Source organism: Coptis chinensis, chromosome 3 (genome assembly GCF_015680905.1).
Source record: "Coptis chinensis isolate HL-2020 chromosome 3, ASM1568090v1, whole genome shotgun sequence".
In the NCBI taxonomy this organism is placed as follows: Eukaryota; Viridiplantae; Streptophyta; class Magnoliopsida; order Ranunculales; family Ranunculaceae; genus Coptis; species Coptis chinensis.
Window position 1 is genome coordinate 52,026,933 of NC_141458.1, and position 13,453 is coordinate 52,040,385.

The window sequence follows — 13,453 nt, forward strand, 5'->3', positions numbered from 1 at the left end:
TGGGGAATTAAGCGGTCGATCCTTGCATCCGATTGCTCGAACCTTCCTTTAAGCGTTGCTTAGGTCCATTAGTATACTTCATTGGGGTTGACGTCATCTAATTTAGTGTTCATTTGTTCGCGCAACTTCGTCATGCACGCACTTCGAGGCGCGTTTTCCACTATCTTATATGTCACCCACAGTCGAATAGAGTAGTTTATGGATCATTGGATTGGAAATTCTCTCCTGATCATTTCCATATCTCATTCGCAAAAATCGGACCGATAACGAAGCGGCAAATTTAGTTTGAAGTTGCGCTGAAAATCGACGAAAGTCGAAAAATCGAATTGGGCTTGGGCCCAACTCGCGCTCACCTACAGCGCGCCCGCGCTCCCTTTCCAAAATTCAAAACGCGAGTTCATCTTCTCCAACCGCTTGTCACAAATTTAGATTCAAACCCTAGCAACCAAAATAAAAAAATAGAATAAAAATAAAAATAGAATACATCAAAATAGAAAGACATCCCATGCCCTTGTGAACCACCAACACAAGTTCCAACCGTTCCACCAAGAAACCAGCCACCAATTCAAGTTTTCAAACCTCCACCGTAACCACCGCCACCACCATTGTTTCTCCTTGTTTTTCATCAAACTTGCATCCACCTCCATCTACAAACCCCAAATCAGTTCAAACTCCAATGGCGCTACGACGAAGAATGTTGCCGGAGCACGCGTTTGAGGCCGACCAATTCGCACCATTTTACGGCGCCAATATGATTAAGAGGGATTGGAACAGACTGTGGTATTCGACCGGGATTTCTATCACTATGATTTGGTAGAACAGTTTTATAAGAAACGAGAATTGAGGGAAATAGGATTTTCATTAGGATAGCAGGAATGAGGAGGGAAATAACGAGATAGTTGTTGGCTGAGCTATTAGGAATCACGCCAGTAACCAACCTAGATCACGACCATTCGGGAACCCCAAAGATACTGCAGTTCCTGTTTTGATGAAAGATCTGGTCATAGAGGGTGAATACAATACGATATCTCATTGCGTTAAGCCGCCAGACGACCACGAGAACCAATCAAACCGCTTCGGTGGATTGGTAGGAACGCCCCTCGGCAAAGACAAAGTCAGGCGACATCGGACTTCGGTGTCGTGCCGCGTTCTCGGATTTTGCAAACGGATGAGTGTAATTTCTGCATCCTCGATGTAATTTTGAATGTGATTAGAGGAGTGGGGAAGAGCATGGCCTCTTCCCGTATTGATCACTAAGATTATGCTCTCATTTAGAGTTTGTGGCTAAATCTGCTCCTATTAAGATCAAATTGCATTCTAATGCAAGTATTTATAAGGAATGCATCCAAGAGACTTGGCGTTGTCCGCAGAGAATACGGTTGAGTCGAATAATGAAGGCGAAGATATGACATGGTTGGTTGAGGATAATTTCGATAGTCATACTTCTAATTTAGAACGAATGATAATCTTTAAAACCGGGTTGCGATGCGGTTATCGTATCTCGTGAAGATATCCGACATAGATAAATTGTAATTCAAAATAAGCAAAACGAACTTTCGGGACGAGAGTTGAAATGCTCAAAAGGGGTCGAGAAGATATCTTGTCTAACTTGGAGATTATCCACCGAATCACCAAGCCCAATTATCGCGATACTTTCAAGATGAGATGGAAGCCTGGCGCTTGTTCGGGATAGAGATGCTACGACGTATGCCACTTTCGTGGATGAGTCTGTCTCACCGAAGTCCGAGAGGCATGAGCGTCGTCGCCCTTGAGCCGGATGGCTCAAGCCATTCTTTGCCACGAACCACCGGTCTCCGTCGGGGACCATCTTCTTCACACGCCTAGGTGTTCACCATCGGTTGTGTCTGTTATTTCATTGTTTTATTGTTTTGTTAGTGGAATTTTATTTCAGTAGTTAGATTTAAATATTAAGTTGTTTGTTTTAGATTGCTTGGATTTCATATTATTTTAATATAATTTATTTTGATCATCTTTTGTAAGGTTGTCTTGGAGTTAGAGTTGAAAATTAGGCCGATATCGGCATAGCTATGATTTTTTGTAGTGATAGCATGATATGTAGGAGAGTTTAGAAGTTACTATGCTAAACCAAGTTTAAAAGATACCATGGTTGTTAGGAAATCAAAACTATGGATAGTTTCCGCTTTTCGGTTTGGCGGTTTTCAAGTTCCGGAAATTGCCTTAAAACAATTTGGCAACTTGCCGATTCGTTTTGGAAACCCAGAACCTATTTAAACTTCCATCTTTCTACACTCACAACCCACACTACACCCCACAATCATCTCTCACTTTTTACTCCAAGCTTTTTCTTCTTGTTTCTCTTGTCAACTCGGTTTACGCACTTTACGGCGCCGCGCCTTCGCCTTTACACTTTTGTCGAAAATTTTGTTCGAGAGCCAGTGCCCAAGTAGAGCGCGACTCGCCCTAAAACACTGTAATACGAAAAAATCTCAGAAGCGCCCAAGCAGAAGCGCGACCAGCTAAAACAACGTAATTTCAAAACCCTAAAGAGCGACTTCGCTTATCTGGAACTGCGCCCGCGCTCCATCGATAAACACGAAATTCCAATTTTTCTGAGGTTTCTTCCAGTTTTCGCAGCTGTTCTACACAGTAGTTTTGAGATGACACCTCCTATAGTGATTCCCCGAGCAGTCATTTGAAGACTTGATGGGAACCGATACCTATGGAGCATCGTTCAAGCGGCGGATCGTGCGATTAGGATGGCGGCATCTTCCGGTGAGTGATGACGACTCTTTTTTCCTAAGCTAACTAAATTCTTCTATAATAATATTACTTTTATTGTACCCAAGAAGGAGAACAAAAATTTTCCCTTGCTATTGATGGCACGACTATGAAATTCAGTAAGCAATTGATAGCTTTGGTTTCGGGTTGCCATTACGACCCTATGCACACGTGGGGATATATGACGGATAACTCATACCTATATGAATATGCCTATTTCCATGAGTATTATGGGGAGGGTGTTTAGATCATGGACCAAGACCAATATAACATCGCCTACGAGTAGCCTATCGGTGAATGTAGGCACAACCATGTTGTTCATCATGATGAACATTCTAGGAACGGCGGCGGTTTATACGCCAATAATATCGGTGGTGGCGTTTTCTTGCTTTAGGCGAGGGACGTCGTCGGTATGACATTCCCCGAGTTTTAGTTGCTACTCACGAGCGAGGCCATTCCTTTGAGGCATAAGTACCTTCTTATGCCCGTCTTGGTTTGCGCCTTATCTTGGCGGCCTACTCACCTTATTCGTACACGATTACACAATTTAGGAAAGGGTCGAAATCATGAGACCCACCAATCGTGGTGGTAAGATCATTCCGAGCCATGACTTGGCGGGATGGCGGTCTGCAACCACATTTGGTTGCCCCCTTACACCCCATCGGACCAAATAACACTAGAGGTTAGCACTAGTTGATGATACCCCGGCGGAAGTGGGCAAGTTGTTATGGCATGGCAGGATGCGAAAGAACCTCATATAGAAGAGGAGGATGACGAGTAGATGTTGGGGTGCAGGTAAGTTTTTAGTTAAGTTAGTGTCTGCTTATGTCCCAAGCAATTTAATTCTGTTAACCCCATAATGGGTGGAACTCTTATAGACTTGCGTCAGTATTTTTATTACTATATTTGTATGTTTTAACTTTGTTTTGCGATGTTCCTGAATTTCACGCTTGAAATGGTATTTTTCCTACCCTCTTTTATTTAAATGCTTTGAGGACAAAGCATAGCTTTTGTTGGGGGCATAGAAACACGTGTAATTAAGACATCTGTTAGGATATAGATATGTATAATATGCACTTGTTTTCTAGTTAAAATTTCAAAAATTCAAAAATATAAATAAAAAAATATATATAAAAGTATGCTATACACTTAGGAATATTGGTATTGTTTTCTTTCTCCATGCTCTTAACAATTTAGAAGTCTCACATAGCTTTTGCATCAGAATAATTGTTAGAAACTTAGGTTAATATGTAGGTAATAATCTTTGCATCTATCTATAAATTTATTACATGAGTATCTATGATTGTTAGCGAAGAAGTTTCTCGAAATCTAGGCTAGAGTACTTATTCTACAAATCCTGTGAGAATATAGCCTAAAGCCTTATATGAGCTAAACATTTGAGAAATGACACAAGGGAGAAGTAAAATCCGGATAGAGAAATCACACGCCCACTTGCTTGATCACTATGCCATATCCTAAGCTGAGAATTTAGGCCCTCTTTGGATCGATATAGCCAGAAATTCAAACCTATGAATTATTTTCCGCTAGTCAAGCCCCTCCTGAGCCTTTCATTAGCCCTTCCATAAACCACAATTCCTTTACCCCTGTTACAAAAAAAAAACAAAATAAAAAAAATAAATCAACCTACCCAATTTAGAATAAGTCTGAGAATAGAATGATGAAGAAAGAAGAAGAGAAAAACCTGTGTAAACAAAAATTAGTTAGTTGCTTCCGGAAATAAAGAAAAGAAGTTTCCATCCAAAGAAAAGAAAAAAAATAGAAATAAATCAAAACTCCAAAAATAGAATAAAGGGAGTCAAAAGCCAAAGAAAAAAAAAATATGGCTAAGGATGGAAACAAAGTGTAGAAGCAAAAGTAAAATAACAAGGTTTCTCTAGTTACATAATATGAAGACTCTATTATCTCAGACTTGTCCTTTTCGAATATCCATTTCCTTCCTTCTTAAACCATCTCCTAATCCCCAACACCTAATAAAGACCTCTAGCTCATTAGGAATAGGTTAGTGTGATAGTAAGTGGCGGATGTGTTTGATCGACTCAAACTCCTTGTTTGTCATTGAGATTGTAAGGTAAAGTGTGCCCACTACACACCGAGTAGTGAAAAACTTGAGTGGAAAAATCAGAGTGGTTTTGTCTTGACATTTATGTGAGGACCTACTTAAGGACGTTATTCGAAGTTTTAAAACGGACACGCTATTACATTTCATAGTATTACTCATTGTCATATGTTTATTTTAGATGATTGATTATTATGCATATATTAGCTTAGGGTTCTGACCGGGTTATTCTTATGTATTTGCTAGTGAGATGTATATATAGTTGAGACATGAATGAGAAAACAATAGTTTTATTTAAAGTCGTTGTAGTATAGATGAAGTTTGTGAGTACCTTCACTTGGAAAACTCTCACGAGGCTATAACTTCGTCCACTAGGGAATTCCTAGTGGTTTAAGGCCTTGTTGCATATGGTCAATGCAATCGCGACTCAAATAAACGAGAGTAGTTAGAACTCCATTTTTGGTCACTTATTCTAATTTCTCATCTTTGCTTGAGGACAAGCAAAATGTCTTTGTTTGGGGGTGGTTTGATAAGAGCCCAAAACTGTAGTTTTAACCCCTTAATAATCATACTGTTAGACCAATTATGTGAATAATAAGTAAGAGTTAATACTGATTACGTGTTTTATGCATTTCAGGCTTCAAAGTCCATTATGTCTGCCTGTACCACTTTTAGCGAGATAAAGGAGCAACAAATCGACAAAAACTTCCGAATGCCATATCTTTGGACTCAGACCTTGGAATTGGGCCTACCTTATGTCAAAACGACCGGCTCGGAAAGAGCTTTCCAATGGTCCAAGCCTTGTCCCAATCAGAGGAGCAGAAGTGGACGAAAAGTCTGTTGAAGCGAACTGCAACTGAAGAGGCCTTTTTGGACCGAAAGAATTGGGTTTTGGGCCTGATTCTCTGGCCCAAAACATGGCTCCAAGCCCATGCACGATTTTTGGATCTGGATGTATAAAAACAAAAGCTTCATTCTTTGTTAATGGTAGCTAGTTAGACCTAAATTAATATATAGAATTCTAGATCTAGTTTTATTAATAGATTAAGTTTTAGTTCCATTTCAATTCCTGTTTTAGATTAAATCTTTGAATGATTGTTGTTGATTGATTAGATTAATAAAATAGTTAGTTGTCAATTTCGAATTTTGTCATTTCCATTCTAGATCTAAATTAAATTCTTGTTATTATTCCATTCCAGCCATTAAATTAGATTCATTATTGTTAACTAAGTAAATCTCAATTTCTTACATTATGTTTAGTTTAGATTCAATGGGAAATGTTGGTTTGATGACTCAAGGCTAAACCTCCATTAGAGGGTTGATGAAGCCTTGATGAAAACTTAGTGGTTAGTATAGAATTTGGTAGTAGAATCTATTCCACTCTAGAAGGTCGTGTTTAGCCATGAGAATGGGTGGACGACCTCACATGCTAGTTAGTATCCGGTAGGAATGCCATGAACACTAGGGATTAGACTCGAAATTCTTGCCGTTAAAACGTAAGAATCGAGATACGACAATCTATACTAGGTTATTAAGTTGGGTCGAGGTGGATTTAATTCCCTCTATTTCTTTATCTATAGTCAAACAATCGTGATTTCGTGAGTAGCCGTAGATTATCTTTAGTTATATTTTATCTTGTTATTTATTATATCTAGTTATTTAAAATAACGCGTCTTGTTAGCATAACATTTCGTAAAGCTCTCATTGACTTAAGAGAGATTTCTTAGACTTAGAAAACAATCCATGCTAGGGAACTAGGAGTGGAACGAACTTCCTACTCCACTTAGTGCAATTGGCATCGAGAGTAGAAGTTTGATAATAGACACGAAAGTTAGTTTAGTTTACTTACGTTGTGAATTCATCGTTCATTTCGTAGGTAGACTATACTTTTTACATTTATCATTAGTTCTTGATAGGGTGAATCATCACCTACTCTAAGAAACTCATCGAATTCCTCATCTAGATTGTTCATATCCACATTACTATGATAGTCCTCTATATCTTTGAGAAAGTCATCTATGTCATCCTCATCCGTAATATGTGTATCGACTAGTGTAGGGATGAAATGTTGGAGTCTGAACTTCCAAAGGAAAGAAATTTGGGCATATGATTATCAGGGAACGTGTTGCTGAAATAATCTCGAGCAAAGCTCTCGATCATGCTAACCTCTCCATCCATAGACGAATCTGGTAAATGTGTCTTTGTTTTAAAAACATTTACTTCAACAGCAAGATGGCCAAAAGACATGGACATCGAACCATCGCGGCAATTAATGAGCGCATTGGCAGTTGCTAGGAAAGGACGCCCTAAGATGATCGGGACAGAGTCGTTAGCAACTTCTGTATCGAGGATGACAAAATCAGCCGGATAGTAAAAATCCTAAACTTTTACCAGCACATTTTCAACCACACCTTTAGGATACTTAATAGACCGATCAGCTAATTGCAACGTCATTTTAGTGGGTTGCATCTCGTCTAGACCTATTTGTCTATACAAATAAAATGGGAGTAAGTTAACACTATCCCCGTGTCTAATAACGCGGTCGTCGATAAGAATCTCCTAAAGTGCATTGTATGCAATGAGGGATCGACCAGGGTCCTTGTACTTAACAATTCCATTATGTTCAGATAGAGTTGGGAATTGTTCTGTTAAAAAGGCGTCTTTTGGTATATTTATCTTACGCCTAGTAGTACACAACTCCTTAAGAAACTTAGCATGGTGTGGTAGCTTTTTAATAGCTTCGAGGAAGGGAAGGTTTATAGTTAGATTCTTGAAAACGTCCCTAATCTCCTCATAATTTGTATCCCTAGTTAACATGGCTAATTTTTGTGGAAACGGTGGTTTCTGTCTATATTTAGCAATGGTATCACCTGGATGTTTAACCATGGTTTTCTGTTTCTTAGGTTGTGTTGTAACTGGTACCTCTACAGTGGTAGGCTCTTCAGTTTCTATTTCGGTATCTAGTAAAATAGCAGGTGTAGGGGCTACTGGTGGGGTAACTATAGGCATAGTTACTTTGTTATCAACCACTTTGCCAGAACGGAGAGTGGTGATGGCATTTAGCTCACCTACATTTTCATATTCATTACTAGTTTTATCGATTACCTCAAAGGCTGTGTTTGTTGTTTTAGGATTAGGTATTGCGTGACCTGGCAACACACCTTTGGGTTGGGCTTTATCTTGGGCCAACTGTTGGCTTAAATTATTAACGGATTGTAGAAGGTTTTTTTGGTTAGATTGAGCCATGGTTTGGAAAAGTTTTGGCTCACTTATATGAAGGTGTCAAGACGATCCGGTTGTGTGGGTGTAGTAGTCACGGGTGGTGTGGACCGAACTATTTCACGTGAATTATTTATGGGTGGATTTTGATAATTATTATTTATCTAACGATACCTCTATTAGCATTATAATTATTATAACTACCTTGACCTTGTGCTTGACCTTGTCGAGGTTGCACTTGGTTGTTATAATTATTAAAATTACCCCTCGACCACAATCCTTGTCGTGGTGGAGCTTGGTTAAAACCGTGCGTTGGCCTAACATATTGATTATTGTACCACGGAGGTGTGGCGTGTTGGTTATTTCTCCAACCGAAGTTGGGATTTTGTCTCCAAAGGGCGTTAGGTTCACTATTAATAGAACAAGCCTGTTCATAGACTATAGGACGATGAGTCGGAGCTGAGGGGCTCCAAATGAAACTACATGGATTTGAATTTACATTCATAACGGGGATAGGCTTTTATTGAACAGAGATGGCCTCTACCTTTTTAGTGAGTGATTCGATTAGAGTTTTAAGCTCGGGATCTTATTTAATTTCAAACATACCGGCGCCTTAATCATTAGAAGAACTAGCGGAGTGGTGGATATCGTCACTACCCCCGTTGTTATTTCGCTTTAGTTTGATCCTCTAAAATTTATAAGCCTCCGAGGCTCCTTTACTTAAGAAACTACCCCATTCATTATGTCAAGGACTTCTTTATGGTGGTGTAGAATTCCTTTGAAAAGGCACCGAACTAACGTGTCTTTCGCTAAGTTATGATGTGGACATTCTATAAGGAGATCGGTGAAACGATTCCAAGCCTCTGAAAATGATTCATGAGGATTTTGTCGAAAAAATGAATCTTGGAAAGCATCTCATCCGTCTTTAGGGGTGGGTAAAATGTTCCATAAACAAATTGAACAAGTTTAGTCCACGAAGTCCACGTAATTAAGCGTTTGGGCAGTTAACCAAGACGCGTTGCCTTATCGGCTAAGGTGAAAGGGAATACCCTTAGTTTAATTTGTTCCACACCAACCGTAGGATGATGGAATGTTGTAAGGACTTGTTCAATCCTACGCATGTGTTGATAAGGTTTTTCATGGTCTAAACCATGAAAAACGGGTAACAAATTAAAAATATTTGGGGGGATTCGGAAATACCCCACTGGGTCTGCTAGAACGATGCAAGATTTGGGGCTATCGCTCAAGGCTTTATAAAAGTCCGAGAGAGGAGTCTCTCCTTCGTTGGGCATTGTGTCAGGTAGAGTATGTGGAATAGTAGCTAGAGGTGTAGTGGGTGGTATACTAGATAGAATTGTTTGTTGACGTTGTTGTGTGATTACGTTTGGTGTTTTTGTTCGACCAGACCTTAATCTCATACAAGGCTAAACCAAATTTAGCTAAACACATCAACACTCCAAACAATTATGATATACTAGTATAAACCTCTAACAGAAGATGTTAGGTGTGGAAGAAAGGAATACCTGATTGCGTCCTTGCTTCGCTTATGAATAGCGTCTTGTTTACGTGTGTTCAGTGTATATAACTAGTTAGAACACTGAAAAACTTGAAAATCGAAGTTCGAATCAAACCTGTGGAAATTCGGCAAAAGTCAGCTTTCGGTAGCGGTGGTGCTTCGCTTAGAAGCGCTGGTCGTTCCGTGTAACTCCAAGTTACAGTGTTTTAGGGCGGGTCGCGCTCGAGATGGGGGTGGGTCGCGCTCAAGGTTCTAGGCATATGGGCGCAGGTGTGCTCACTTAGGGCGCGGTCGCGCTCCGTGTATTTTTTCCCGGAACTTTTCAATGCTGAAACGGACAACCACAGTATGAATCAAACAAGGGTGGGTGGGTGAAATGGGACTTTAAGAAGAGTTGTTATACTACAAACACAATGTGAAAGTGAAACTAAGATGGCAGCGGCGCCATTTGATAAAACATAAAATTGATAGTTTACCTACGAAATGAACGATGAAACTCAAAACTTAGGTAAACTAAAACTATATTATGTGTCTATATTTTATCAAAGAATCTACTCTCAATCCTATGAGATATAGTGGAGTAGATGATTCGTTCCACTCCTAGTCCTTCCACATGCTATGTTCTCTACGTATAAGTAATCTACTCTAAGTCTATCGAGAGATTTACGAAATGGCAACTAGACTACGATGCAACTACCCACAAGATGCAACTAGTCGACTATTAGAACAACTATGGGAATGCTACGTTGATTCTATGATAAGGAGTTAGAGGGGGATTGATTCCACCTTAACTCGACTTAACCCTACTAACGACGAATCGTCGTAATCCGAATTGAACTGCTTCGCAGAACAATCTGGTTACTCCTAATCCCTAATTACACATGGCATTTCTACCAATTCATAACTAGCATGTGAAAGATTACACCCATTCTCATGGTGAACTAATTGTTTCTAGAGTGGAAAGGAAATTACGACGACTCTATGATAATCGGAATCAAGCTTTCATCAAGGCTTCTCAACCCCCTCAATGGAGGTTTAGCCGAGAATCATCACGCTATCATTCCCAATGGAATTCAAACAAGACATGATATAAAGATTGAAACTTTGCTTGTTTAAACTCAATTCAAAACTACTAATGCAATAATTGAATTTAACTAATAATGACAAATAATTAAATCTACAAATTGAAATTAAACAATTAATGGAAATGAAACTAGATTATAGAGAACACTATTTTATTAATCTAATGAATAATAAAACAATGATTCAAATACTAAATTAATAATCTAACTAATCTAGGTCTAGCTATCTACGTAGTAAGGGAATTTAGATCTACACAATTGTAAATGACAAGAATGGAAATTGACAAACTAGCTATTTTATTAATCAAACTAATTAAGAATAATGATTCTAAGAGTTTAATCTAAAACAAGAATTTAATTTAAACTAAACTTAATTTTATTACATGAAAACTAGATCTATAATTATCTATAGTTTTAGGTCTAACTAACTACCATTAACAAAGAGTCAAGCTCTTGTTTTTATAGTTTCAGATCCAAAAATCGTGCATGGGCTTGGAGCCATGTTTTGGGCCAGAGAATCAGGCCTAAAACCCAATTCTTTCAGTCCAAAAAGGCCTCTTCAGCTGCAGTTGGCTTCAACAGACTTTTCGTCCACTTTTGCTCCTCTGATTGGGTAAAGGCTTGGACCATTGGAAAGCTCTTTCTGAACCGGTCGTTTTGACATAAGGTTGGCCCCATTCCGAGGTTTGAGTCCAAAGATACGGCCTTCGGAACTTCTGCTGACTTTGTGTGCTGTTTCTGCCCGCGTCGACTTTTCAGCTTTTGACCGGGCTTCAGAAAGGTTTTGTCTTCTTGAATCTTGGCCTTTAATCACGGAACTCCTTAGTAACCGACCTTTTGCTCCTTTATCTCGCTAAAGTGGCACATTTCTACACATAATGGACTTTGAAGCCTGAAATGCATAAAAACACGTAATCAGTGTTAACTCTTAATTATTACTCACATAATTGGTCTAAAAGTATGACTGTTACGGGGTTAAAACTACAGTTTTGGGCTCTTATCAGTCTACGGGACCGAGGGGAGGCAATAAAGCGGTGAGGCAACCGGAAGTGTAAGGTACTGTAGTGAAATGAAGCAGGAGGAGGGGGAGATGCTACACCCACGGAATGGGAAGAGGATGAGTTGTCGGATTCGCGGTCCGACATCAAAACAGGAGATGAACAGATTCTAGAAATCGAACTACTTCAAAACGAAAAAGAGAAAAGACAGTTCAAACTAAAGGAGAGAGGGCCTAGAAAACATACCAATCAAGGGGAAGAGAGAGTCAGTGAGCTTGTGAAAAGTAGCTGGAAGCGAAGAGAGGTACCGGAGAGACCACTACTGGGAAGCGCACACAAACTAATGAAGGATTGGATGAGAAGAAAAATGGAGAGTTGGAGCAAGGTGAATGAAGAAGAGGAGGCAAGGAAAAAGAAAAATGAGGGAAGAAGAAGAAAGGGTGAGGTTTAAATAGGCTGGGGTTAAAAAAGTAGTTTTCGGGCGGTGAGGAAATTGAAGCATTGGTCAGGGCTCCAGCCGAAGGGCGACACGTGGGAACATAGGAAATGAGGGGCCGCTGAAAAACGTGCATGATGAGTACCTTTCACATCACACGCTTCCCAATGTAGACAAATATTATATGGAAAGGAGATGAAGTGGTGGAAGTTCTCGACCCCTGGCCAATTATATGACCGCGAAGTCGAGAAGGGGCATTTGTAGTGGCCCAGTATATAATAATGGACTTGGTCAAAGGCGAAAGAGGATGCAGAGTAACTGGGAAGGCTGGGGAGTATAGGATCATGTTCACGAAACCCTAGACCACGGACGTGGCACTGGTGGGACGATAAGGTGAATCGAAGGATGAAAGGAGAAATGGACGATCTGGATGGGGGAGTCTCAATAGAGGAAAGAAGACCAAGTCAGCGGGACAAGGTGGAAAAGGCAGATTAGCAAGCTACCATGGGGAGCATGAGAATAGAGCCATGGAACCCTAGATTGCGGACGTGGCCTAAGTACGGCGAGGAGGAGAGCCATCAGATAAGTGGGCAGATGGACAATCCATAAACAGGAGGAAGGGGTATATAAAGAAGAGTATGAGGGCAGAAAGAGGGGCCACACAATAGAGAGAGGGAGAGAAAAAGGAGAGAAAAGAGAGAAAAAAGGGAGAACAAATGAGAGAAAAATAGGTGATTGACTCTGGATTTCTTGGGTGTTAAACATAAATTTTATTAGGTTCTTACAGTAGTATTTGTAGCTCCTTTAACTATGTCTAGGCGGTGGCACTGCTCTTCTGATTGTCTCTAAAGTGCATTCCATGACTTTAGTATGTTATTTAGACTTTTGATTTTTCTGAAAAGCTTATAAAGAGGCCATAGATGGGAGAGTTGTCTGAAGTACTACTAAGAGTATTGTGAAACTCGGGATGAAGCTTCAACCAGTTCCAGCAGTCTTGGCAACATATAAAAGCCTTGCATCACCTCTAACCAAATTCATAACTTCATTAGACACGAATCTATCATACAACAAAAGATCAACACTTTCAATAACTCGCATAGCTTTCAATGTCAATAGCTATGGATCCCCAGGTCCAGTTCCAACCAAAAAAATATTCCCAACTTCTCCATTGCCTCTCTTCCCACCTTGTTCACTCTCTCTCTAACTTCTCAACACAGAAAGCAACTTATTCAGCTCAGGTACTTGTAAAGTAATATCATTCTCTTTAATAGTGTTAGAATCTCATCACTTTGAAGTAGTGTTGTTGTTGTTGTATAACCAACTATCTCTTTGGTATCTCTCAAATGAATGTTTTTCTGTGAAGGG

General features: G+C 39.7%; 1 non-coding gene across 1 annotated transcript; it reads left to right on the forward strand.

Annotated features, from left to right (window-relative positions):
* Positions 1-8,867: 8,867 nt before the first annotated feature.
* LOC147509969 (small nucleolar RNA R71) lies at positions 8,868-8,970 on the forward strand. Its single transcript, XR_015219632.1, has one exon. It is a non-coding gene; the product is annotated as a small nucleolar RNA R71 (small nucleolar RNA).
* Positions 8,971-13,453: the final 4,483 nt, after the last annotated feature.